A 26,944-nucleotide genomic window follows, 5' to 3' on the forward strand; every position below is an offset into this window, starting at 1 on the left:
TAGAGGCCGGACTGAAAGACAGAATCATTAGGTTCAGAAGACAAAGCAGGAGAGAAGGGAGTTTGGAACTTAAATACAGAGGACACACACGCTGAAACACACACACACACACACACACACACACACACACACACACATCTCTTGCCATTAGAAAGATCACCTATTGACCAGAATACTTTAACTTTGAAAAAAGTAGATCTTTAAGTTCCTCTAATGGGCCTTCCCTCCCCGCCACATACCTTGGTTGGTTTCCATGGTAGCAAATAGCCCACAGTCTCCCCCTTTCCACACTCAGGGAGAAAGAAGAACTAGTGTTCTACAATTATAGTCCCTTGCTACTGTATCGGATTTTATCTTTCTTATTCTGGAAAGTTTCCTCCACCCTCTTTCTCTATTTTAATGTAACATATAAACTGATGGTAAAAGAAAAGGTGAAAAGAGTTCTCCTTTTCATTCAGGGCAAAGTCTGAGATTTTCTTCTCCTCTCAATGATGTAAGTCTTAACAGCCTGTCACTTTTTCTGGGAATGTAGAAGACCAATATGATAAGTAATCTGATGACAATAACTCAGAATACATTCAAGTTTTAAACATGACTTAGAACAACTAGTGAATTTCTGCTCTTTTCCTGGAGAGTAGGAAAACTCACTGCACCCATTTTCCGAAGGACTTTTAACACATTGAACATTAGAAACTGACCTGACTGCATTATTAACAAATACTGTTATTTATTGTTAGGAGTTCCCTTGGTGAAATGGAAGGTCTGACAATATTGCAACTAAACGGCGCTCATGTTCCCTGAGATCATTTTCTTCTTCTTTTCTCCAGCGGGAAGAATCCTACAAGCTTACAAGGATCCTGCCCCTTCTCTCTAACTCATCATTTATATAGAAGACTAAGAAGCAGAGAGAGGTAAGAATTGGTCCTCCATGAATGAGTGCTCTTGGGAAATTTGACAAGATACTCGGATCAGGTGATAAGCACAAGCAGAAACGGTTAAAAAAGATTTTGAGCAACTGAGCCAATTGTCAAGCAGAACCTTTGGTTCCAAATTCTTAAGTAGATTGGACACACCTAATCTTTGCCCTCTAACTTCCCCTAGGGGTGCTTAAAAGGTCACCCAAGGACACTTTAGGCATCCTTATTTGTCTGTGCGCAGAAGACAAAGCCTCTCTCCGCAGCCTTAACTCCTTAGTTAAAAGAAAATCAAAACTCTTCATAAATATCCACCTATGTCATGAAGACAGAACAAACTTCACTTCTCTTCATTCCCCAAATCACCTGGATGGTGGAATTCAGAGGAATGAAGTCTTGCTGAGGACCAAAGCCACTGATTCTCATTGCTTTATCTGGTTCTCAAAATCACAGTAACCATCAAACGCTTTCTAAGCCCTAATTAGCACCACTGGCTCAGGTCATCCACGAGTGTCTAAAATATCATGAGTCAGAGTGTGATTTATAGAAATGGGGCCCCAAGTTAGCAGAGGTATGTAAGTTACTTGGTTTGTGAAAATGGAAATGGTGATGTGATCATTTCTTCAACAAGCATGAAATTCAGTCACTGCCAAAAAAACATTTTCATTCTAACAGTGCTCTATGAGAGTTTAGGATTTTCACCAAAGTATTTGTATTGTTAATGCATTTCCCTTCTGATTAAAAAAGAAAATGGATAGCAGATGAGAAAAATTTGGTGCGATCGCTTCTAGGAATTGTACAAATGACTCATGTACTCGCTTGATTTGACAAGGGTACTGGTTTCTATATAAAGAAACAACTCAGTCCCAAAATAGAGCTGCACACAGCAGAATGTAGCTCGTAGAGGAATTACACATTCCAGACCTGAGGAACATGAGGAGTGGTATGCTGGGGCATCTCTGCTGGGAATGCGGTGTGAAGTCCATTATTAATTCATTTGGAATGTCAAGTTAGCTGCTCCAGGACCTTACATTTTTCAAGATAGGAAAAAGCCCAGTGTAGTTTGAGACCATTCTTAATTGACTCTAAAAGCAAATAATAACAACAGAAAGAAAAAAAAACTTAATTTTTTTTGCAGAAGATGTGTATTCTAATGCTAAATAGAAAATATATTTAGCTCAATGGTAAGTAAGTTATAACAGATTTTGTGCCATACATCTGTTGACTATCTGATGAATTTAGGCATATGAAAGTGCTCTGTAAATTATAAAAATATAATACTTTTATATCTTCATTATGAGAATGAAGCAGATTTATTTTTCCAGCCTGAACTGTCCCTTAATCAGTTGTTGAGAAGTAATGTATTTACAACCCAGTCAAAGCCTCTTCCAAATCCCTCCTTACCTGGGCTGAGTTGAAGAGATAGACTGAAATCTTGTGCTTATTTGCCAAAACACGCAGTTACAGCCAAGAGCCGAGGCATTCCTCTCTCCCTATCTTCAGGCAAGAGATGGAATCATTTCTTTTAGAGGAGCTAGTGCACTGCTTATTAATCAGGCCCACTGTGATTTTAGGGCAGAATGTGGCAGCCTCCCTAAGGTTACAGTGCACTCCAAGCCTAAGAACATGGTAGAGAACAATTTACAGACCGTGATGCTGGAGCAGCCGGCTCGAGGAATTCCTCAACAGATCAAACAAGCAGCGTCTTGAGGGACCCCCTTAGCAGCTTCTCCCTCATCATTACAAAGCAGCTTGACCCACAGGAGGCCCTTCCATGGCCGACCAGCCCGCCACCCCCACCCCCACCCTCCTTCCCCAGCTCACTTCCGGGCCCAGGGCCAGTGGCAAGTGCTTCAGCTTGCTGTGTTCTTCACCTCCGAGGCACTAGCTATTTGTTTCTTTATTGTCCAACTCTCCACATTGCAGAGTAAGCTCCTTGGGGGTAGAGATGTGTCTTCACTGCTCCAGCTCCAGAATCTAGAAGTGTGCGCACAGCACACACTAGTACTTAGTAGGTGTTTGTGAAGAAATGAACGGATGAATGAATCTGTGCGTTTTCTGTGCGCTGAGAAAGGAGGCAGTAGAGGGAAACTGAGGAAGCTAGAGGTGTGGACGAGGACAGTAGGGGACTCAGGACCGGAGAGGGTGCAGGGAGGGTGGGGATGAGAACACAGAGATGGGCTTTGGAGGCAGGCTCCCAGGCTGCTCCAGGCACTGGCTCGTCCTGGTTCACTCTTTCCATGGATGCGGGGAGGCAGATCAAGAAGATGGCTTTGTAAGTTGGAGGTCATGGCTGTGGGGAGAAGATGGAGTGCGTGCTGCTGCCGGCTGGCTGGGGTCTCAGGAAGCAGACTTAAGGCCACTGGCCCAGATTGAGGGGTAGACTGGGCAACGACAGGGTGGAGGTGGGGACGGCACAAGGAGAACAGAACAGGCAGGTCACATCCACAGAAAATGCTTCAGGAACCAAAGGACTGACTGATGTGAGAACAGGACACAGTGTGTGTGGCTCAGGCAGCGACATTCTGTACAGGGAAGCAGAAGCAGGGAAAGGGGCGTGGCGTCTCAGGGGGCAGAGGGAGTGAGTGTGTCTAGGATGTGGATGAGTGACTGACTCTGGATTTTACGTGAGAAGGATGTCCACAAGGAAGGAGAGTAATGGTGAGTGACTCCTGGACCTTCCTGGGGCCGGCCACCGTGCTGCACAGCCAGCTTCCACGATGTGCAGGGACAGGCTGGACCATAAGCTCACAAGGGCAAGGACCATAGCATCTTTCCACCTCTGTTTTCTCTGTGCCTGACAAATGCCTGGTATGTGCTAGGTCTCAATAGCTGCTGAATAAAATTAATGAACAGAGCTGACTGTGGGCAGGAATAAGCAGATATGGTCTGACTCGTGTGGGTCTTATCCTGGTCCCCTGGCTCCAGACTCATGTGCCTTCCCCAACAATGATAATAAATACTGATTAAGCACATACCATGTCCCAGGCGCTGTTCCAAGTGCTCTATACATATTGACTCAGTTAATTGTTACCACAAACCCACAAGACAAGGCTAATGCTGTTGTCTCTTTGTTTACTGCCATGAATTCCAGGTCCAGAAAAGCTAAGCGGTTTATTCAAGATGATACAGGTAGGAAGTGGGAAAGGCAATGTTTGAACCCAGACAGTCTGACTCCTGAGCCCCATCGGCCACAGCCTGCTGCCTACTTCTCAGGGTGCTCCCCGGGGGCCATATCCCACCCATTCCCCAACCCCTGTCCTCAGCCTTCATCTCACTTCTCCATCTTCTACGCAGCTTGCAGGTGGAGAGGGTTTGCATTGGGAAAGGAAAGTGTGAAATGCAAGGAGCAAGAGGGCAGGAGGCTGGGGAAAGGCTGGAGTCCCAAGCTCTGTGTCTCTGTGTGTGTGTGTGTGTGTGTGTGTGTGTGTGTGTGTGTGTGTGTGTGTGGTGTGGTGTGATAGGGGCTGCAGTTGTTAAAAATGACTTTTCGTATATTAAAAAAAAGTGACTTCTCATATAACCCACAAGGGTCAGAGCATTTCCCTGACCACAGCTACAGGACTGGAATTTGACCAGAATGTTATCATGTTAATTTAGGGTCAGCATATAGAAAGTTGAGGACTGGTTAATCAGAAAGGCAACACCAAAACAAAGAGTTTCAGCTTATCCCAGGGTGGGAGGAGGAAAGAGTATCATTTCTTGAACGTAACTTGAGCATTCAGTTCAACCATCTCTTCATTTTGCCCAGAAGTCTCAAGACCTGAAAGAGAAACTGCAGTCTGCCTTCCATACCTATGGATGCAAAACCCACAGAAACGGAGGGCAGACTGTAAACACTATTTAAATAAGGGACTTAAGCATCCGCAGATTTTGGTAACTGAGGGGCCAAAATCTGGAACCAACCCCTTGCTAGTACCGAGGGACAGTGTACTTAGAACAGGATCTGCAGAGTGAAATTCAATTTAACTCCAGCCATAAGCCAAGTACTCTGCAAAGTGCTTTTAAAAAGGAAGTGTGGCATTCATCTATTTCTTGGTGTTTTGCTTTTTCTGCCTTCTGTCCTTGTATCACATGACGCCAGTCCCATTCAGAGCAGAGATAAAGCTTCACAACAGGCCCGGCGCTTAGTAACCAGCAGCACATTTGCCGAACGCTGGTGGCTGTTGACAAACACCACAGCCCTACTTGAGCACTTAATCATCCAAGGACCTTCAATTGCTTCCTGTGTTCTTCCCATGTGACGGTTATGTACAGGTAACAGGCTCCAGCAGGGGTTTAGAGGAAGTATTCTTGTCTGCTCTGCAGCCCTAGCAAACGGACTCAGTCCAATTGTTCTCATCAACGTGATGCTGAAAAGTTAAAAAAAAAAAAAGTCGGTGCCTTTTCAAATGTTAAAAAAAAAGATACCCCAGAAACACTAGGTATTTAACTATGAAGTAGGATCGGTTAACGTTTATTTGTTTAAATCAACGTGTATGGGAGGTCACTGAAAAAATTTGGCATGATCCCTGCTCCCAAGGAATGTATGGCCTAGTTAGGAAGGCAAGATTTACCGAGGAAAGAATGGATAATATACTGCGATGCATAAAAAGCATGTCAAGTTGTCCTTAAGGAGAAAGAGGAAGATCAGTAGGGCTGGAGTGGCCATAGGAGATATCTTCAAAGAGCTGGAAGATGAGCCAGGCCCTGTAGAATGAGGGAGATTTGAATGAGAGGGTGCATTTGAAGGAGGAATGAAAGTGGCATCTTTGGGGTTGGGGGAGAGGCTGCACCGACAGAAGGAATCATGCCAGAATGGAGTGGGGACTCGGACTGGATGAGTCAGATGTTACCAGATGACCAGAGGATTTGGAAGCTGGAAGGCAGGGTATTTATACATGAGTCTTGGTACTCTCTAGTGTCCAAACTCAGTGGGGGATGCCAAGGTTCCAGGAGGCACGAGATGCTCTCACAGTAGCCAGCTAACCTTTCTGGAGCCTGTTGGCAAGAGAGACGCACCCCAGGATCTGCTAAAACCAAAAAGTGTGAGGGACCGAAGGAAATAAGGGAAGAAACATTGCAACCATAGCTAATGTCAGAAACGGACCACAGTTCAATCACTGATTTGAATTATTGTTCATTTCTGACATTTGTTTTTCCACAAGAAACCAAGGAACTAAAAGCACTGATCCTGGTGCCTTGACACTCCAGGGGCAAAAATCCACATGGGAGATCAAGCAGGAGTAACAGAAAAATAGGGGAGAGGGAGTATACCACAAAATAAGAGAAGGAGGATGGCGAAGGCCAGGAACACAAAAAATTGGCTTCTGGAGCAGAACTTGTCCAGAAGCTAAAAGAAGCAATCAAATTACTTACATGGAGAATAGATAGACATGGGAACAGAATTAATCTATAGGCTGATACCATCCAGCCAATATTTATGAATACAATTTAAAGGCAAGCTAGTAAACAGGAGAACCTTGGGTGTCTGAGGAGAGAAGGCAAAGCATGACCAGCCAGGATTCACTCACTCACTCATTCATTCATTTATTCATGTATTTGTCTATTCATCAACAAAATATATCAAGTGCAATCACTGAGTTGCCCAGTTCCTGGGAGCTCCATTCACGTTGTTTCCTACATAGATGGCACCCCTGGAGCACCATGTAGAATAAACATGAATGGGGCCTTTGGAGCTGTGCGTCAAGGTAGCCTGGGTTGCGTGGCTCCTATGCCAGGCACTGTTGTAGTGCAGGAGAATACAGGTCCAGAGGCAAGTCTAGGAAGAGGAATCAGCCAGCTGAGGTTGGAGGTTGGAAGAGCATGGAATGACCAAAGATCAAGATATGATGTCCACGGCCCCAAAGCAATTCCTGCCAGACCCCAGGGACTGGGCCAGCTAATTCCCGTCCTCCCATTAGAACAGATGCAGAGAGAGCTGCAGGGGAGAGGTGCCGGAGAGGGAGAGGGGACAGTGAGAGCACATTTATAGACAGTTGCTAGACTTACATAGTAGCCTCTCCGAAGCCCCTGGGGGGTTGCCCTCCTTCCATGATAAAAGGTCAGCGCGAGTCCAGACAGATTCAGCCCCTCTGGAGACAGACCACTCACCTGTAATGGCTTGATTCGCCAGCCTATGCTGTGGAATAATTGGCTTTACTCCCTCTGGAAGGCTGGTGGCAGAGAATAATTCCAAACCTGTGATGATGCCTTTCTCTCTACCTCATTAAACACTTACTTGAGTGAGAAAAGTGAAGTCAGTAGAAATTTATGGACTACCTTGCCCTAATTTCTGCAAAATTTCAACTTTTCCTTCTCGTTGGCTGCATGATTTACTGAACAGGAGCTAACAGTCACAAGCCTGGTACCCAGTGAGCTCAGGGATGCTTTGGGGAATTCAATACTAATGTCACATTGATGGCTTATATAGTAGAAAGCTGGCCATAATGTCACAGCAGATGTCTAGTTGCTTACAACAATGAAGAGAGATTTCCATAGAAAGCCTGAGTCAGCAAAGCAATAGAAAGCCTGAGTTTTTCCCATAGAAAGCCTCTGCTTACAGCTGCCCCCCACTCAAACTGAAATCCCTCGATCCTTGGGTCATTGTTACAGATGGGGTCATCATGGTGTCAGCCTTTGATGCTGACGAATAATCCGTGATGCCTTTAGCTGAGAGAGCAGGACTGGTCTCCTCTCAGGAGCGGAGGAAAATGAGTAGTTTTCGTCTTATCTAGGGAAGATAGGAAAAGAATCTCTCTTTTCAAAGTGGTCAGGATACGTTTTGCTGAAAAAAATGACAGAAACTCAATTCAAACTGGCTTAAGGTTCACAGTGGAATTTCTGGGCTTGTGCAACTGGAAAATCCAAAGGTAGACTTGGTAGGTTCAGGCCTGGCTGAGTTCACAGGCTCTGAAGGCATCCATTGGTCCACAGGTCTCAGGCCAACTTCTCTCTTACCTGTCCTCCTTCCCAGGTGGGCTCTGGCCAGGTAGCTGTCCTTGGAAATTCTGGACTTACCTCAGCCACACAGCTCGCAACTTTCAGCTCAAAGAGAAAAACTCTTTCCCAGTAGCTCCAGCAAAAGTTCTATAATTGAGTATCATTGGCCCAGCTTAGGTTCCATTCCCAACTCAAAAGCAATCACCTTGGCCAGGAGGATAGAAAATGCTGACTGGCCAGGCTGTAGATCGCTTGCCCAGCCCTGGAGCAGAGTGGGTGAGGTCAGCCCCACCGAATCACTGGGACCAAGAGTGAAAACAGGTTGCTTATGATTAGGAAATGAATGCCAGGCAGGTCAAAGAGCAGATCTCCAAGTCATGCTTCCCCCCATGTGTAAATGAGCCGTCTCTTCTGGGGTCTTATTTGACTTATATGAGTCCTGGCTCATGACACTGAAATAGAACAGGGCCTGCCCAGGCCAGGGTACGCTGTCCTAGAGTCCTGGAAGCTTTCTGTTTCTCTTGCTTGCTTTTAGGAAGACAGAAGTAAATGGGAATTAGATGGCGTTTCTGAAAGGGCTTTCATTTCCAATGACTGGCCCACATGCACTGCACAATCAAAGCATCATGGGGAGGGCTTAGGGCAAGGGTAGAGATGTTTGTATCTCCAGGTCTAAGTTCCACCTCTACCACCTGCTTCCCATGTGACCTTAGGTTAATCAAAGGAATTACTGTATGTTCCCTACCTCAAAGACTGGTGAGGATGTGAATACTTGAAATTATGAGAAAGTCCTTAATGGAGTATTATTAGTAATAATAATAGATACAATTTGCTGGGCCCCTACTGTGTGTCAGGCAGTACATACATTATTTATATTATTTACATTTTAAAGTTAAAAATAATGAGTCCTAGAGAGACTAAAGAACTTAGCCACAGTCACCCAGCTGGTAAACAGAAGAGCTAGGATTTGAACCCTGGTCTTTTTTAACCCAGAGCCTCCATTTCCTCCACCATGTGTAACGAAATCTGTGGCAGACACTCTAGGCTGCCTCTGGAAACCATCCCCTTCCCTCATCATCCTTTTTTTCCTAACCAACAAGAGCCTATTTTGTTCTTGGTAGAAATGTGCCCAGCCCCAAAGAATGCATCATGATTGGTCTAAGCCAACCCTAACTATCCTGTTTTCCTCTGCTAGATATTTACTGCCCTAGGCTCCCCTGCCACAAGAAGTGGCCAATGAGATATAAGGAGAGGAGGTCTTCTAAGGGAGCTTTTGGGAATCACCTTCTAACTAGATAAAAATAAATATAGTTTTGTCCCTCCCCATTCTTTTCTGCTTGAAACACTGGTATGAAGACAAAATGCCTGGAGCTGTGGCAGCCATTTTGTGATCATACGGCAACAAGCATGGGGATAAAAAGCCAACTCGATGGCAATGCAGAAGCCTGGCTCTTTGTAGATAACTTTGAGGCCATGAAAGAATAAAAAAAAGAATGAAATCACCTCCCTCCAGACTTTCTGTAGGTAAATAGTAATGAATGTTCTTTCATTTAAGTGGTTGCTGTCAAGTGCAATCCAACTGGTACAGCCTTTAGTTTTAATTTGAATCTGAAGAGAATGATAATCCCCAATATCACAACACAGAGATAAGTTGAGATGAAAGAGGTCTGAACATAAAGAGACATGGAATCTGGTTCCATTGACCAGTGTGGTAACCTTGGACCAGACCCTCTACCTCTCTGCACTTCACTTTTCCCTTCTGTCAAATAAGGTTGATGGATTAGAACATTTCTAAGGTCTCCTCATGACTCTGAGTCTCTGATTCTGGGACTGCTTCTGAGCCAGGGCCATTTGGGAGCCCTGTAGGACATGCCGTCCAATAAAATGACAGGCCCCGAAGGAGGAACACTTGGGGTTACTTCAGGGTCCTTGGCCTGAGGGGGCCCACTCTAAAATTTTGCATCGAGGGCCAAGTACTGCTTGGCTGAATTCATAAATCTGTTTTAGCCAGGAGTGGCACAGGAAATATTGATCAATCTTATGGCACAAGACCTAAGCAATTAGAATGACCCATCAGAAGGGGCCCTGGCTGCCACGGAGCGCACACAGGATGGCCGTCAGCCCCGACTGAGGAGCAGCTAGTGCCCTGTCACTTCTGCTCTCCACCCCTGCCAGGGCTCGTCTTCCAGCACTGATGCATGTCCGCGCCTACTGTGGCTCCTGCCACTGCCCGGAGCCAACTGGCTCTTGTGGTTTTGCCAGAAGAGTGACGTATTACCATCTAAGAGCCAGAGTTTCTGCCTCCAACATTTTGGTCCTTTCCTGAAACAAAATTTGAAGATTATTATAATTGCCAAAGGCATTGTAGCACCTGCCACTTCCATCACACCCACATTCATTCACCTTCTCCGCCATGGCTGCCACCGAGACCACTATAACCACTGAAGGTTTTGCCCATCAGTAAAGTGGGTCCCGTCAAAATCAAATCTCAGGCACCACCAAAGAGTCCACCTTGGGCTGGGTGAAGCATTGGCCAACCCTCAGTCAGACAACGTTCCTCTCACTTCACAGCCATGGCACATCTGTGGCCATCCACAGTGTGGTCTTTCTGAACAGTGTTGGAGCCACGGAATCATTGTCATTGAAGGATACCAAAACCACGCCTCTCTCTCATGGCCTTACTTACTTTGATCCTTTCACACTGTTCAGGATAACCTCTTGAATGGAATTTTTCAGGGTCTTCCTTAACCAGGTCAGTGGGCCTTCGAGAGTCTTCTCTGGAGACAGGCCTGCTTGGCTCACCCAAGGGTTTCTTGTCCACCCACCTTATGTGGCTGCTTCTGCTTCTCCCACGGTGGCACTGTGACAAATGCAGTGTCCCTGGAGTGATTGGCGTTGGCCTCTTCTGACACCTCACAGGTGACAGACATTCCCTGTTGTTCACAATGACTCCTCAGGCTCCCATTGGTCACCTCTAGCTTCAAGCCCCCAGTGAGGAGCCTCTGCCACTGTGGGACTTCTACCTGGTGGCAGTTAGAGCTGACACTGCCACCACCCTTCGTCAGGGCATCCACGACAGAAAGGAGCTGATCCAGGCCCAGATCTCAAAGCTCGGTTATTTTATGAACCAAGTTGATGGACTGGGGAGGCACCTTTTCATTCTTTGATGGCTCCTACACACTGCTACATCTCCCAGGAAGCTCAGACCTGAGACTCACACTTAACTGCACATGTGTTCCTTGTCCTGAACACCCTGGTATGACTATTCCACACCTTCATGGCTAAGCCTTCATTGTTTTAATCAGTTTAGAGTTTCATCATATCTTCGTCTTTTTTTTTATAACCTCATGTCAGTTCCCATAAATAAGTAGTTGAGGGATTGTGAAGAACTATCTACCGATCCCCAGGAAAGAAGCATAAAACAAACAAAACCCCGACACTCGTGTTTAGGTTGTAGGGACTGAGTCCCGTGCATTGAATAAAGTAGGAGTTAGAGTGTTAATTAAGGTTGAGGCGGAGTTAGAAAGTCAAAAGGCCTGGAAGAGCTGTCCCCTTCCTCTTAGCCTGGCTGGGATCCTCCTCCAGCTAGGACGAGTGTCCTTGAGGACCCCAGACTTTGAGAAGGGGGGACCCTCCAGGAGAACATCATATAATATAGGAAACCTCTTGGCAGCCATGAATGAGTCTCAGGGAATAAGACTGTATCTGTGGCAGACACTCAAACAGCCAATCCCAACCCCCTCGCCCTGCTGCTTTTGCTACAGAAGCAGGAAAGGCTAACCTCTCCTTTCTCAGTCCCCTTTGCAGCGAGGAGGATGCAACACAGTTCCAGCCAATGAAATAGAGGAAGTAGAGGTTGGTTGAGAGTTTCAGGAAAACCTCTGGCTTTGATGCAGATGGCACTGGCCTCTATCCTAATGGGCAGAGGTCAGCGTCTGGGAGCGAAGCAGGAGGAGGGTGGAGGTGGCAGGGGAGAGCATGTGGGAGTTCTCTTCTGATGGCTCCGTTCTCTCAGGGAATCAAAGCAAGGCCACCCACTGTGAGTGAGTGAGGATGGGGGAGGAGAGGTTGGGATGTCAAGGACAGAAGAGAAGGTATGAAACAGTCACAGGGTGGGTGGGGGAGGTAAATAAACTAGGACACATACTAGGATCAGTGGGCAAACTCAGGATTGAGGTTAGTGTTCAAGCATATAAAGTGAAAGAAGACATCCAGATGGCCAACAGGCACATGAGAAGATGCTCAGCATCACTAATTATCAGAGAAATGCGAATCAGAACGTCAGTGAGGAACCACCTCACACCAGTCAGAATGACCATCATTAAAAAGTCCACAAACAATAAATGCTGGAGAGTATGTGGAGAAAAGGGAACCCTTCTACACTGTTGGTGGGAATGTGGTTTGGTGCAGCCACTGTGGAGGACAGTATGGAGGTTCCTTTAAAAAACTAAAAATAAACTTAATATATGATCCAGCAATCCCACTCCTGGGCATATATCTGGAGAAAAATATAATTTGAAAAGACACATGCACCCCAGTGCAGCACTATATACAGTAGCCAAGACATGGGAACAACCTAAATGTCCATTGACAGATGAGTGGATAAAGAAGTTGTGGTATATTTATACAATGAAATACTATTCAGCCATAAAAAGAATAAAATAATGCCATTTGCTGCAACATGGATGGACCTGGAGATTGTCATTCTAAGCAAAGGAAGCCAGAAAAAGAAAAAAAAATACCATATGATATCACTTATATGTGGAATCTAAAAAAAAAAAGACCAAAAAAAGACACAGGTGAACTTATCTACAAAACAGAAACAGACTCACAGACATAGAGAACAAACTTATGGTTACCTGGGGGTAAAGAGGGTGGGAAGGGATAAATTGGGAATTTGAAATGTGTGCCTCTTGGGGACTGATGGAAATGTTAACTATCTTGATTGTGGTAGTGGTTTCATAGGTATATACATCTATCAAAATTCATCAAATTTGTACATCTGAAATATGTGTAGTTTACTGTACAAGAACCATACCACAGTAAAGGTATATATACCAAAAAAAAAAAAAAAAATGAAGACAAACAAGGGAAAAAATGTAAAGTGAGACCAGCCAGCTCCGGCATATGTTTTCCTTCAGCCTTGTTCATTGGTCTGCACGACGTGGACTAGGATTTTAGCAGGGTTCATGTTTTGCCCGGAAAGTACAACAAAAAAGAGAGGACAAGGGGTTGAGTGTTCTTACAAGGAAGTGACTATAGACGTGTACCGCGGGCACTCAACTGGTGATGGAGGCAATTGAGAAAGGAAGGCAGATGGAGACAACACGCTGCTCGTAGACTTCAAGGAGTCTTCCACCCACTGAAGCCAAAGAACCGTTTGAGACGAGCTATAGGAGGAGCTGGAAAAGTGGGAGGTGGTGGTCAGAGGGAGGATGCTGCAAACTGAGCCCAAGAAGGAGGTGGAGTTGTTGGTCATGGCTAGATGGTGATAAAGATGCTGTGTCCAGAGAAGCAAATGCAGGCAGAAGAGATGATGCTCCCTCCTTCCTTGAGGTTAGATGTCCAGCCCTAAGACCTACATGGCTCTAAAGGTTAGAAGGTGAGGGCTGAGCCAAGCCAGGCATTGGGTTCATAGTCAGAATTCCAGAACAGGAAGGGGCTCTAGAGAGCATTAGGATTAGATGCAGCTGCTAGTAACAGAAGTCTTAGGGTAGACATTTCGGGTGGTCCATGTTAGAAAGTCACATTCGCGCCACGATTGTCAAGGTCCTGGGTTAATTTTTTGCCCACCACCCTACCTATGGCTCCCATTCTAGTGATGTTACTTTGAATAAGCTGCTTAATTTTTCTAAGCCTCAGTTTCTTCATCTGAAGGATGGGACTAATTACAGTACCTACGTCGTGAGGCTAATGAGACTAATAAGATGACATATGAAAAATGCTTTGCACCCAGACGGACACAATGAACCTAAGCTGTGATTGTTTTATTCGGCACTAGTCCGGTGCCGGGTGTATAACTGGAGTTCAGTAAATACGGAGCTCCAGAAAACATCCGTACTCCTATAAGATGTATCCTGCACCATTCATAAGTGAAGTGACGTGAGAGCTGGGATTTGACAAGGCAAACAATTGGGTGGAGCTGGCTCAGGGGAGCCGATGAAGCAAGAGAGGCGAAGTCCTGGTGCAGAGGACACACTGGTCACCCGGAGTTTATTACCCTGTGGTGCTGTGTTATGCTGTGCTGTACTGTTGCTGCTCCAGTATTAGTGTTTCAGTCTCACCACTTTTGTGTGTGTCTAAAAGTCTTTGCAATAAAAATACTGTTTAAATAACATGGGAAAATCTAGGATCAGACTTAATACACGTTTTGTTAAATAAATAAATACGGAGCTCAACTCATATTGGTTAAGTTGATTATTATTATTATCATCATCATCATCATCATTATTATTGAAGTGGCTTCACACAGTGCTCACAAGCTGTATCCAGAACCCACTCCATTACCCAGCAGCACCTAGGAAGGGCCTGATATCCGTGACCCGTCGCTATTTCTGGATGACCAGTGGCCTGAATTAGAACTGGCCAGAGGAGCAATTGTCAAAGGGCAACTGATGGAGGGACCCGCCCATGTCAGCCCCGCAGAGCCCGAGGACTGCCTGGGCCAGGCCAGACCCGCTCACGGCTTTTGTTCGCCTGCCAAATTCCCCCGCCCGGCCTCCTCTGGGAAGAAAGAGCAGACATGACTGAGTCCTTGGGAGGCCAGCCCGGGCCAGAGGCTGGGAGCCTGGGAAGGGGAGTGAGGAGACGGTCCCTGCGGGGGGCCATTCTAGGGGGTTCTGTGCTGGCCGGGGAGGTGTTTTCCTTTCTCGTACCCTCAGCTGCATCTGTGTGTACAGCCCTCACTTCCTCCCCCAGGGTCACAGAGGGATTGTGGCGAGAAAGCTCATGGAAGTCAAAACAAGCCTGGTGATATAAAAACCATATGAGAACTCGGGGGGCCCACATCAGCCTAATGGGCCTCCCAGCCGTCACCGAGCCCGCAGACACTGGCCCTTTGTGAAGTGGGGGCCCTGGCTCCCTCACTCCCATTCACAGAGACAAAAGTGAAAAAGGAAAGAGAGACGAGGAAGGCGGCCAGGCTCTTCCATCATCTCTGTGCTCTCCGTACGGTGACGTCAGGCCCTTTCAGTGATGAATATTTATTGAGCGCTTGCTACCTGCCAGGCTCACCCATACAGGTTCTCATTTCTCCTCCCTCTCCTCTCACTGATCCTCACGGTTCACCTGATTCCCGTGTCAAAGCACGGGCCTCCCAGGTTTGTGGAGGGCCAGTCACCAAGGTGACACAGCCAGTAAGGGGTGGGTTCAAATACAGGCCCATCTGGCTGAAAACTGTGATCTTCGATTATCCCAGAGCTGCCTCCCCGGTGACCTTTTAGTTATTTCAAACATGCTCACTAACATTCAAAATTTTGTGTCAAGGTTTAGCTTTCAGAAGATGTTTCGAGAGAAATGGAGACATGTTTTTTCCTTCTCGTCTTGTTATCCAAAGACGGTACTCTAACTTGCCAACTGTTATTTATACCTGAAGTTACTGCGTTTGAAAGCCTGTCAGGGTGGGAAGAAGGCTATTTTCCAGAGCTTTCATTATTGTGATGCTAAAATTAAACGTTCTCTAAGAGCAACTGGAAAAAAAAACAAAAAACCCTAATTCAGAAAATGAGATAAACGGCCATGCATGTATAATGGCTTGTTCTTTGGGTTCCTAAAAACCAGAAAAACAAGTGTGATGTGCAAATATGCACGCAGGCTCTCATCTGTCTATAATCTGAAATTATTGATACATCCGAAATCTATCTTCTTGGAATGGTTTCTTGAAAATAATTCCTATCCGTTTTAAAATTCGACAAACTTTTCTAATGTTTCTGACCAGACCCAGGTATTCTGAGTTTTTCTCATAGACGTTAGGGAGGGCGGGCAGCCTGGAGGTAGAGTCTGCTCCCAGAAGCTGCCTGGCTCTTGTCCAGAGTTAGCTCGGGGCCTGATCATTTCAGGAGACCTGAGGGTCTGCTTCAACTTTCTCACAAAAAGACTCATGGAGGGATGGGGGAAGGGAAAGAGCAGTGGGGTAGGAGCCAAAGCCATCCCGGCAAAGGGGGTGAAACAACCCAAATGCACTACGGCAAGTTAAAGGGATCGCTCCCTGTCCAGGCGGAGGGGCCTGTGCAATTGTGGAGAATGCGCTGGATCTGTAGGGATTCATACAGAACAATCTTTTGATTGTTTTCTGATTTGCAACAAATCTTTTTCTTATACTTAAAAAAAACTACAGACCAGTGTATAATATGGTTATGGTTTTGACTGGGAGTTATCTGTATCTGTAGCTTTCTCTCCCTCCATTGTGTGTATGTCAATATAAATGACCATATCTGCACTGAAAAATATGCTTTGGATGGCTCTTGACTGATAGCTAGTACACTGGTAACCGTGGGGCTTCTGGAGAGGGAAACTAGGAGCCTTCAGATCAAGTTCAAAAGAACTTTAACTTTTCACTATATATGCATTTATAAAGTTTGAATTTTTAAACTTTTCCAAAGGTATTGTTACCACTGCTAACACTGATTTGCCACATATTACCTGCCAGGTACTGTTGTAAGCACTTCACATGTTTAAACTCATTTACTCCTCACCATACCCTAAGAGGTCGGAACTATTATTGCGACCATTTTACAGATGGAAAACTGAGGTACAGAGAGTGTAGACCTCTAGTAAGTGGTAGAGCTGGCATTTGAATGCAAATAGAGAGACTCCAAATACCATATGCATGTTCTGTTTTCGAAGAATAATAAAGACATTGGTTGTTTTTTTTTTTCAATGTCAAAGGGAGTTGTTGCAGCCATCTCTGATCTTGAAGGAGACACCATCCCTGGGTCCTGTTCTCAGAGTAAGGGGTGAGTTGGGTGATGTTTGGAGGGAGGTGGGGGTGGTGAGGACCATAAGCCCAGTGCCCAGGTCCCCCAGCTCCTCAGATAAGAAACTGGAGGTTCATTCTCTTGATTCCTACTATTCTATTACTAATTTAAAAATATATAAATAGGTCTTGCTTTCATCCTCCATTCTGTTAGTGTACCAAGGGGAGGAATTAAATGAGAGCCTCTCCTATTCTCAAGTGGATGCATAGAAATTGAAACCACTCTCCCCACCATTTTCCTCACGGCTTTAAAGATGCACATTAAAGATGGTGACTTTTCCAGATGGCAGTTAAGATGGTGATGTCTGAACCCATGGCGGGAGGAGGGGTGGCTACAATGAGAATGGCACCCTCTCCAGAGTCACTGTAACCCTGAATCAGGTTTGACTCGCAGGCCATCTGGCCAAGAACCCCACAGTCCTCTACTTATACTCAGACAATACTAATTGCCTTGTTAACAACTCTCCTCTCCAGAGAATGAAATTTAAGCAGAATAATATCAGAGCATGATTTCCAGAGAAGTGAGCTGATTCAGAAACTAATAGTATTTCCAGCAACCCAGTCGCAGAAGGCCCGCAGAGCAAATAAAGAGCGTTTTCATGGTACTGTCAGGAGGATACGACTTGTCAAGGCAGATTTGCAAACAGGAAAGAGGGCAGGGACCGTTCTTGTCTAGACATCTGATTAGTGGGAAACTGTAGGATTATGAGGAGGGTGGATTTTTCTGGCTGCCATTTCTGGGGTAGTCAAGCTTTCTGCACATGGGGCTGGATGAGAGAAGCATTTGTCTCGGGTAGAAAACTCTGGCTGGTCCTCGTCCTCCTTTGTGCTCCAGAAGCCAGTCTGAGAGGCTGTATCAGTCAATTTTAACCTGCTGCTGTTTGGGGTGGTGGGCACTGGAAGAGTCTGGGGCTCAGAGACAAGAGAATCACTGCTGGGCACGTCACCCTTTCCTGTCCTTCCATCAGCAGTCCCAGCTCACTTTCTGATCATGCTGCTGGCTGATCCCCTGGACTAGGGACAACTGTTCTGCTTCAGTAACAGTCCAGATTTCCCCCTTCACCCCAGGACACCAGGGAAACCACAGCACTTCTGGGTGAGACTTGAGGATTGTGGGGGAAGTCAAATGATGCTCGGATAGTGATGCAGCCAGGTGAATGGGGGGTGCAGGTGGAAGGATTGCCCGGCCTTGGGTAGTGGGTGGGACCCTGGAGGTGACAGGTGGGTTCTAAAAGGAAATGGGCTGGGAATCAGGAAACTTGAAGGTCTAGGACAGTTTCCTTGCCTCCACGGTGAGGAAATTAACATCCCTGCCCCTGTCCCACCTGAGTACTTTCTGCTCAGTGCTGTCAGCCCTCACTGCTCACCGCCCAGGGCTGCAGGCTTGTGCTGTGACCTAGGACAGGGCACAGCCAGGCACCGTTCATGACAAAGTCACAGCTCAGCTCCATGTGAGCAGCAAGCCCTACAGCATGTGTGATAGTTGGGGTTGAAAATACAAAGAGCAGTTACATCAGTCTGAGTCCACCTAGGCGAAGAAAAAGCGCTGTGGATGTCCAACAGGGAATGCATTCCGAGGAATTTGTCACGGGGGTGATGGAAGAGCCAACCAGGAGACAGTCCTGAAGTTGGCAACAGCAGGAAGCAGCTACCACCCGAAGGCTGGGGAGACAGAGGGAGGAGATGGGACAAGCAGAGCCAAGGCAGGAGGCCCCAGACAGGAGCCATACCCAAAGCAGGCCTGGCTGGTGGGAGCTGGGGTCATGGAGAAGATATCACCCAGCCAGGGAGGGAAAGGGAACAAAAATATCTTACATTTTCTCCCCACCCTCCAGCCTCCTCCTGGCAAACAGCCTCAGGGGTCAGCCCCTTATGGCTAGAGCAGGACAGCGCTGGCGGGTGGGGGGCAAGCTGGGGCAGGTGATAGGGTCAGATGTTCTGTCAAACTGCCTCCTCGCGTCCTGTGCTCTTCCCTCTGCAACAACCGGAGTTAAACCATAGAATTCAATATTGTGTAATGATTACTTTAGTATCTCTTCCACCTCCCCTCCCAGCACCCCCAGCCCAGCAAACTCAGCTCCACGACTGTAGGGGTGGAGTCAGCCTTATTGCCGTAACCCAGCACCCAGCATAGTAAGAGACTCATAGCTAATTCTTTTTTCAAATTTACTTATTTTAAAAAATTTGGGGGGGTGTAATTAGGTTTTTACCTGTTTGTTCTGATGGAGGTACTGGGAATTGAACCCAGGACCTTGTGCATGTTAGGCCCATGCTCTAACACTGAGCTATACCCTGCCCTCCGTAGCTGATTCTTTACAGTATCTATTAAGGATAATTGAATGAATGAATCAATGTGTGCTGCTCATTGTGCAAGCAGCGGGTTCTCAGGGTAGAGCGTGCAGGATTTCAGATGTAGAAGCAGCAGCATTCAGACTCACCACAACCTCTGTGAAGTCTAGGAGCTCCCCCAGCTCCTCTAGGAGCTCAACTTCACCCAGCTTCTGTGGGAGTTTAGAATTTAAGCAGATTTTACTTCATTACCAGGATGGGATTTTGCCCCTTGATAAATATGAAATTACTTTGTAAACCACAAAATGATGTATTTATGTTCAAGAGTATAGTATATTTTGCACAAGGAAGCCCCCCTTCTGCATCTCCTGACTGTGGAAGGGAAGGATTTTAGGGTTCTCCTTTCTAAGACCCGTTAACGTCTGGAACAGATAGAAATTCCAGGGGGCAGTTTAAACCAATTAGTCACAGCAAGAAATAATAAAGGGGAAGATGAGAAGTTGGATAGAGAGCAGGACTCAAAGAGGGAATAAAAAGACAGCATGGAGTCGCTACATGTTCTCAGGAAAGAGGAGGGGAAGTGGACAGGTGGCGGGACGGCAGCAAGAGAGAACCAGGCGCCACGGTTGCAGTGGGTGCTGAGGACTGAGTGCTCTGAAGTCAATCAGAGGTGAAGGAAGCAGATGCCAGTTAGGGCAAAAGCACCGCTGACACTTGGCTGGTAGATTTGATCAGGGCAGGAACGGACGAGCAAGCTGAAACTATAACAAACAACTAGAGCAACACCTAACATCTGTTGATTGCTTGCCATGTGCCAAGTGTCCAACACCACGTGCATCCTCAGGACAGCCCTGTGAGGGAGATACTAGTGGGCCCCAGGAGATATCTGGAGGGTGGTGTGTGTGGTATGTGTCGTTTTGGGTTTGCAGCATCTAATCCTCTTTCCTAACCATACGCCAGTTTCCTTGAGAGGAACGTGGTGACTAGTTTCCAAGATGGTCCCCATGTGCCTTGTCTTCTGGTATTCAGCTCCTTTAGAGTCCCCCACCACACACACACACACACACACACACATACATTAAATAAGGCTCACCAATTCTGAGTGCTTGTATGTATTAACTTGTTTAATCCTCCCAATAATTCACTAGTCTGTCCTGTTATTGTACACATGCTTACAGAGGAGGACATAGAGGTACAGAGGGAGCAAGTAACCTACCCAAGATTGCAGCACTAGTGGTGGTACTGGGATTTGAATCCCATTTTCTGACTCCAGAGTTGGTGCTTAACTGAACCAAAAGGCAGTGTACTGAAGGATATTGGGTGTACACAGAACTGATGGAAAGCCAGGAGAACCAGGCTGCGGTGGTTTCTTAACTCCCAGCAGGAAGCCATAGCCCTTGCTCAGACCCCCAGGGTCGCTAGAAGGTGATCTCACTGTCGTTTTAACCGATTCATTCTGGCTGCCATGTTGAGAGACAGAAATGACCAAGAGTGGGAGCCAGGCTGCCGACTAGGAGGCCACTGCAATAAGGATAAGAGAGTGACTTGGACCAAGGGAGTGGCAGTGAGGATGGCAAGAGTGTCAAATTCTGGAAATATCTTGAAAGTCGAACCTATAGGATTTTCTGAGAGTCTGGATGTCAGGTATGAGAGAGAGAGAGAGAGAGAGAGAGAGAAAGTCAGGGATAGCTCCAAGGCTCTTGGCCTAAAATCTTGGAAGATGGTTTCTATTAACTGAGTTGGGGCAGCTGTGGGCGAGGCATCTACAAGGAGATGATGGGGCGTTCCATTTGAATGTGTCGGTCTGCAGTGTCCCTGGACATCCAAGTGGAAATGGGTGCTTAGGCAGTTGGATGTCATTGTGAGAGTTGTGGGTGAGAAGTCACTCAGGCACGAGATCATAAAGGGAGTGAGTCAGATGAAAAGAGAAGGGGTCCAGTGATGGCTGTCAAATAAAGCACCTGAGCATGGGCCAGCTCAGCAGACACCGGGTGTCTCCGTAGCAGCCTGGCCAGGTCCGCTCTTCTGTCACAGGAAAGGTCACTAATCCCCAGAAGCTCCCTCACCCTTGGAGATTATGTTTCAGAATCATAAATACAGATATCCATATTTAAACAGTGCTTATATTAAAAAACTACATTTTCAAGAAAGAAAAAGTAGGAGGTGAGAGCTGACAATAAATAGTCCCCACAGACCTGCTCCTCTCATGCATTTCTTTCTTTTTAATTATATTTTTTATTGAAGTGTAGTTGATTTACAGTATTAGTTTCAGGTGTACAGCAAAGCTATGCAGTTATACATGTACATATATATTTTTTTCAGATTCTTTTCCACTATAGCTTATTACAAGAAATTGAATGTAGTTCTTGTGCTGTACATAGGTCCTTGCTGTTTATCTATTTTATATGTAGTAGTGTGTATACGTTAATCCCAAACTCCTAATTTATCCCTCCCTTGCTTTCCCCTTTGGTAACCATAGTTTGTTTTCTATGTCTATAAATCTATTTCTGGTTTGCAAATAAAATTTGTATCTTTTTTTTTAGATTCCACATATAAGTGAAATCATATGATATTTGTCTTTCTCTTTCTGATTTACTTCACTTAATTTGTTAATCCCTGGGTCTATCCACATTGCTGCAAATGGCATTAGTTTATTATTCTTTATAGCTGAGTAGTATTCCATTGTATATACATATATACCACATCTTCTTTATCCAGTCATCTGTCAATGGACATTTAGGTTGCTTCCATGTCTTGGCTATTGTAAATAGTGCTGCTATGAAGTCTGGGGTGCATGTGTCTTTCAAATTAGCGTTTTCTCTGGATATATGCCCAGGAGTGGGATTGTGGATCATATGTTAAGTCTATTTTTAGTTTTTTGATAACCCTCCATACTGTCCTCCATAGTGGCTGCACTGATTTACATTCCCACCAACAGTGTAGGAGGGCCTCTTGTGCATCTCGAACGGGATCCTATGTGTAGAAATAAAGCACCAGCTTTTTATCATGGTGCCTGTTGTTTAAAGGGTCACTGGTCCCCAAGTAGAGATACTCAAAGGTTATCTGCTTATACCACCCTGTGGGAATGTTACCTGCCAAGCTGCCCATTCAGGCCTTCCGTGCCCAGGAAGAGGACGAGGGCAGAACATGGAGGGAGGAAGAAACGAAGCCTTCCCTGCTTCTGGGGCCCTGTCCCCCAACACCACATGTGACTCCAGCCTGTCACTCAAGTCTCTCTCTCCTGGTCACATGCAGAGGGAGGCTCCCCACCACAGGAAGACACTAGTAGATTCTGCCTTTTCAAAAATGACTCTAATTTCAAGGCCATTTTTTAAAACATTTTTTTATTGAGTTATAGTCATTTTACAATGTTGTGTCAAATTCCAGCGTAGAGCACAATTTTTCAGTTTTACATGAACATACATATATTCATTGACACATTCTTTTTTGCTGTGAACTACCACAAGATCTTGTATATATTTCCCTGTGCTATACAGTGTAATCTTGTTTATCTACTTTTTAAGCACCTGTGCTGTGGTAGAAAGAACGTTGGCCTGAGGGGCCCCCCATCCTGGTTCTGCCGTGAACCAGCGGGTCGGCTTTGGGAGGACGGTTAACCTACTAGCATCTCAGTCTCCTTGCCTGTGAGATGGGACTCTGAGTGCGCCATGGGGTTGTTCTGAGGATCAGAGGAGTTGAAATGGGTAAAGGACAGAGAAGAATGTCACAAAACAAGTGGTTATATGTTATGCTATGTTAATAATCGTACAGCTCTTAGTTATAAGCGCTGCTGTCGTTGTTGAACTGACTCTGCTAGAGGAGCTTTGTGATCCTGGGCAGGTCGGCTCACTTCTCTAAGCCCTTAGGCTCCTGCCCTCAGAGGCCCCCGCACAACAGTCCGCCCACCGCACTCCATTGTGAACGTCTCTGAGATTGGGGAAAACGCCACAACCGCATGCACGTCCGAGAGGCCCAACGACTGACAGGGCACTTACGGGAGACATGATGGCACCATCAGAAGAGGGGTGTTTGCACAGGAGGCGAGGGAGCTGAGAACTGGCGAGTCCGCCTCCACTCCTCTTACTCTGTCTCCCTTTCCCACCAGAGGACGAGTGTCCTCTCTGATCCCCTCACTTCTCCCTTGCACCCTGGGTCCCTCCCTGGAGGAGCTGCACAAAGTGCCCTGAACATCCTATCCTGGTGGTATTCTTTGTCTGTAATTTCAAAAAAACAGTCACATTTCATCAATGTATTCCAGGAAACAGGTTCCATGGTAAACAAGAAGCCCCAAACTTCCGAGAAAGTGTCCCTCTGCTGATAACAGTTGTGGAGTCTTGCTTATGTTCATTTCCCCCTATGAATAACCGCTTTGGCACCCCATCTCCACTGCGCGCAGATGCGTGACCTGAGCCTGGGTGCACCTTGCCACGCCGGGAGGGAATTGCCTGCTCCTGGGCAGCCCGCAGGGGTCATGGGTGCCTGAGACTGTGACAACGCGGGGAGAGGGACGCAGAGAAAGAAAGAGTGAGGAGAGCCCTGGGCCAAGGGCCAGGAGCTGACCCAACTGCAGCATGTAACAGCCAGGCAAGTGAACCATTCGGTCCAAATCAATTAGAAATAGCATTTAGTTATTAGCATCAGCGACCTGATTGTGGTACCTTCAACATGAGGTTTATTCTTCACTCATATGAAGGAAGTCTAGAGGCTCCACAAACTCATTAGGGACCCAGGCTCCTCATAGCTTTCTGCTCCAATATCCTAGTTCCCTGCTTTCATTTTCAAGTTTGCCTCATGATCCTATATGGCTGCTGGGAGCTCCAGCCATTACATCCACATTCCAGGCAACAGGAAGGAAGAACCAAGGAAGGTCAAAAAGAGTATTTACACCCTTTATCTTTTGCAGGGCCTTCCTGGAAGTCCCATACAACAGTTCTGCTTGCATCTCAAAGGCCAGAGCTTGGCCACATGGCCACTGCTGACTGCGGATACACTGAGAGTGGTTTGAGGGAAAAGGGAGGATGAGGGATGCTAGTAGCTGCACACTCTCCAGTTTGTTGTCCTGAAGCCGTTCTGCTTTGGACCCAAATTTGCACACCCACCTAGCAAAAAAGCACTTCATAAAGCACCGTATTTACTGGTTACTCAAATATTCCCCGAGAATGTTAAGTTTTCTTTGAACCATGTTATACTCTACTCTCCTACAGACAGATTCCAGTAAGTAGTTTTCTCCATGCTGGCACATTTCCAAGGATGCCTTAGCTTAACAGCAATGTTTAAACTCTCCTCAAAAACTCTTGGTCTGGGAAGTTTCCTGGCTCTGACAAGACACCTAGGTCCCAGTCTTAGCAATGTCACCATCAGTCTGGACCCTTTATTCATTCAACACATATTTGTTTAACATCCAACCTGCCCAAGACATTGTGCTAGGTATTGTGGACCCAAGAATCAACACCTGCAGTGTCACTGCCCCCACAGTCCTCACGGTATAGGAAATTCGCAGGCACTTGTAATGTGTAGGGGGCATGCCCAGGGCCAAGGGTGAGGCTCCCTGGCAGTTCACTGGCAGATCCTTGGCCCTATCCAGGAGTGTCCAGGAAGGCTGCCACAGGGCTGACCTCCAGGTGGAGATAAAGGTCAAGTAGAGGTCATTCAGACTGTGAATAACCAAGAAGTCACAAGATGTAAGGCTGAGAGAGCCTTCTGGCCAGTGCAGAGGATGAGTTGGAGAGGAGCAGGCACAGAGACAGGGAAACTAGTGATGGGGCCATTGCTCCATCCAGGAGAGCGGAGAGAGGCAGTGGCAGTTTGGATGGAGAGAAGGCGAAGCACACGAGAGCCATCCCGGAGGTGGCATTGTGAGAACCTGGGGACTGGTTGGCGAGGAGGATCTGTTTGGGACAGGAGGATGTATTCACACGTGATGGTGGGGGCCTGGCTCAGGGTTTCTGGCTTCAGAAACTCTGGTGATGATGTGTCCTGGGGCTGGATAACACAGGGCCAGGACCTGCGGCTAAAGCCTGTCCCTCTACGGTATGGTGGGGAGACTTACACGTGCACCCTCTGGCCTACACCCCACCCGACACACAAACAGCATCTCCTGCGCCAGCAGCAGAATGCATCCTCCAGTGGGGGTGGTGTGGGGGGTGCTGACCGGGTCCAGAGACCTGCACAGATGCCAGGAGAAGCTTGGAGCTGTTTGGGTGGGGAATTCTGGGCCTTGGCACATAAGATTGTTGGGGGCTTGGCCTGGGCTCTGGGTGGGCACAGCCGAAAGACAGCAGGAGGGAACTTCCAAGTACCCTGGGGCAGAGGCCCCAGGACCCCCAGGTGTCAGGGCAGTACAGCCAGGAGGAAGTAGGGTGGGAGGAGACACTGACTTTAGCTCTGGGCACGTTGTGTTTGATGGGCTCATGGAGATAACCAGGAAGTAGTCGGGGCTGTCAGTCCGGGGCACAGAAAGGAGATTTTGAAGTCACATATCTATCTTCTCACATTCACTCCCCTCAGCATCGCGCCTGTGAGCTGGTCCCCGAGGCGCCTTCCTCCTCCCACATTCTCTGCCATAAACCAGCCTCCCCCACCTCACTGCCCTGCCCCAGGGCCGGTGTGCCGCGTGGGGGCCAAGCCTGAGGAAGTCTGTGCAAGAGGCCCAGCATCACCTGATTCACCAAATTCTTGTAATCAGTTTAGTTACACAACAAAATTCAGATCAGAGTGAGGATTAGCGGAGGAAGTTTGTGAACGACGCTTTGAACTTCACAGATGGAAGCCCCCTCCCCCACTCTCACAAAGAAGCCCGAGGTGTTCAACGTGCCATGAACACACTGCCGGCCACCTCCCCCCCCCCCCCCCCCCCCGGCCTCACTGCGGCTCGCTGTCCCCCGCCGGCTGGGTGACCCGTTGGCATCCCAAATTGCCTTCCCCGCCATGGCATTCCACCCAGGTCTCCCAGAGGGGGGAGAATGGATTCTATCCTCAGCCCGCTGCTCCTGGAATTGCAAGCATTCGGTGAGCCAGCCCCCCAGCCCTGCCTTTTCCAGGACTCCTGCATGCAGCCGGGGACCGTAGAGTAACAGGGACATTCATGTCCCCACCACCTCCCCACTCAGAGCCCATGGCAGGGGGAAAGCAAGAGGGACAGAGCCGGGAGGCCTGGCCTGCTGCTGGCGGGTTATTGTTCCCAGATGGAGAGTGTCAAACCCTGTCAGCCTCAGATACACACTGAGCTCTACATCCGCATTCCTGGGATGTGTAACTGCCTGGCCTCACCTTCTGCAGCCCTGAATTCAATAACATGTCAAGTTTCTTCAGTCTCACCCAGAGCTAAAATCCTCTCACCCACTCCCAGCCTCTGCATTTGGAACACATATTTGCCGTAACTGTCTAAATATTTAAGCTGGGCTAAGGGGAGGCATATTTAGTTGGATTGATTACCCTGAGTTGTCTGAGCTGAGTGGGTCTCACCTGTGAGTGCTGGTTTAATGATGAGATTTGGAAGCCGAGAGTCATGGGCTCTAGGACCGATGATCATGGGTGCTGTCCGGGGGGTTAGTTGCCCCCGGTACGTGGCGGGGAGCACGGCGATTCTGATGCTGACGCTCAGTTGAGGACCTGGCTGCCGGAGGGATCCTGTGCCTTTGATTCCCCACTCGAAGTACCCAATCCTCTCCGGAGCCCATTACACAGTCCCCTCCACCCCAGTCCTGGCATCAGCAGTTGGTGATGAAGCTGGATCTATAATCCCGGAGCTTTGACTTTCTATCTGTTATGGGTTGAATTGTGTCCCCCAAAGATATGTTGTAGTCCTAACGCCTGAGTTATGAAGCTGTTTCCACCCTGGCAGACC

At 47.1% G+C, this 26,944-nt stretch overlaps 1 long non-coding RNA gene across 1 annotated transcript in view; it reads left to right on the forward strand.

The window, feature by feature from the left end:
• The first annotated feature begins 839 nt into the window (after window positions 1-839).
• LOC141574185 (uncharacterized) overlaps window positions 840-26,944 on the forward strand; it is a 46,292-nt gene continuing 20,187 nt past the window's right edge. The window contains exon 1 of the long non-coding RNA XR_012500911.1: window positions 840-911. This is a non-coding gene — a long non-coding RNA (uncharacterized LOC141574185). The remainder of the gene's footprint in view (window positions 912-26,944) is intronic.

This window comes from Camelus bactrianus, chromosome 2 (assembly GCF_048773025.1).
Source record: "Camelus bactrianus isolate YW-2024 breed Bactrian camel chromosome 2, ASM4877302v1, whole genome shotgun sequence".
Lineage (NCBI taxonomy): Eukaryota > Metazoa > Chordata > Mammalia > Artiodactyla > Camelidae > Camelus > Camelus bactrianus.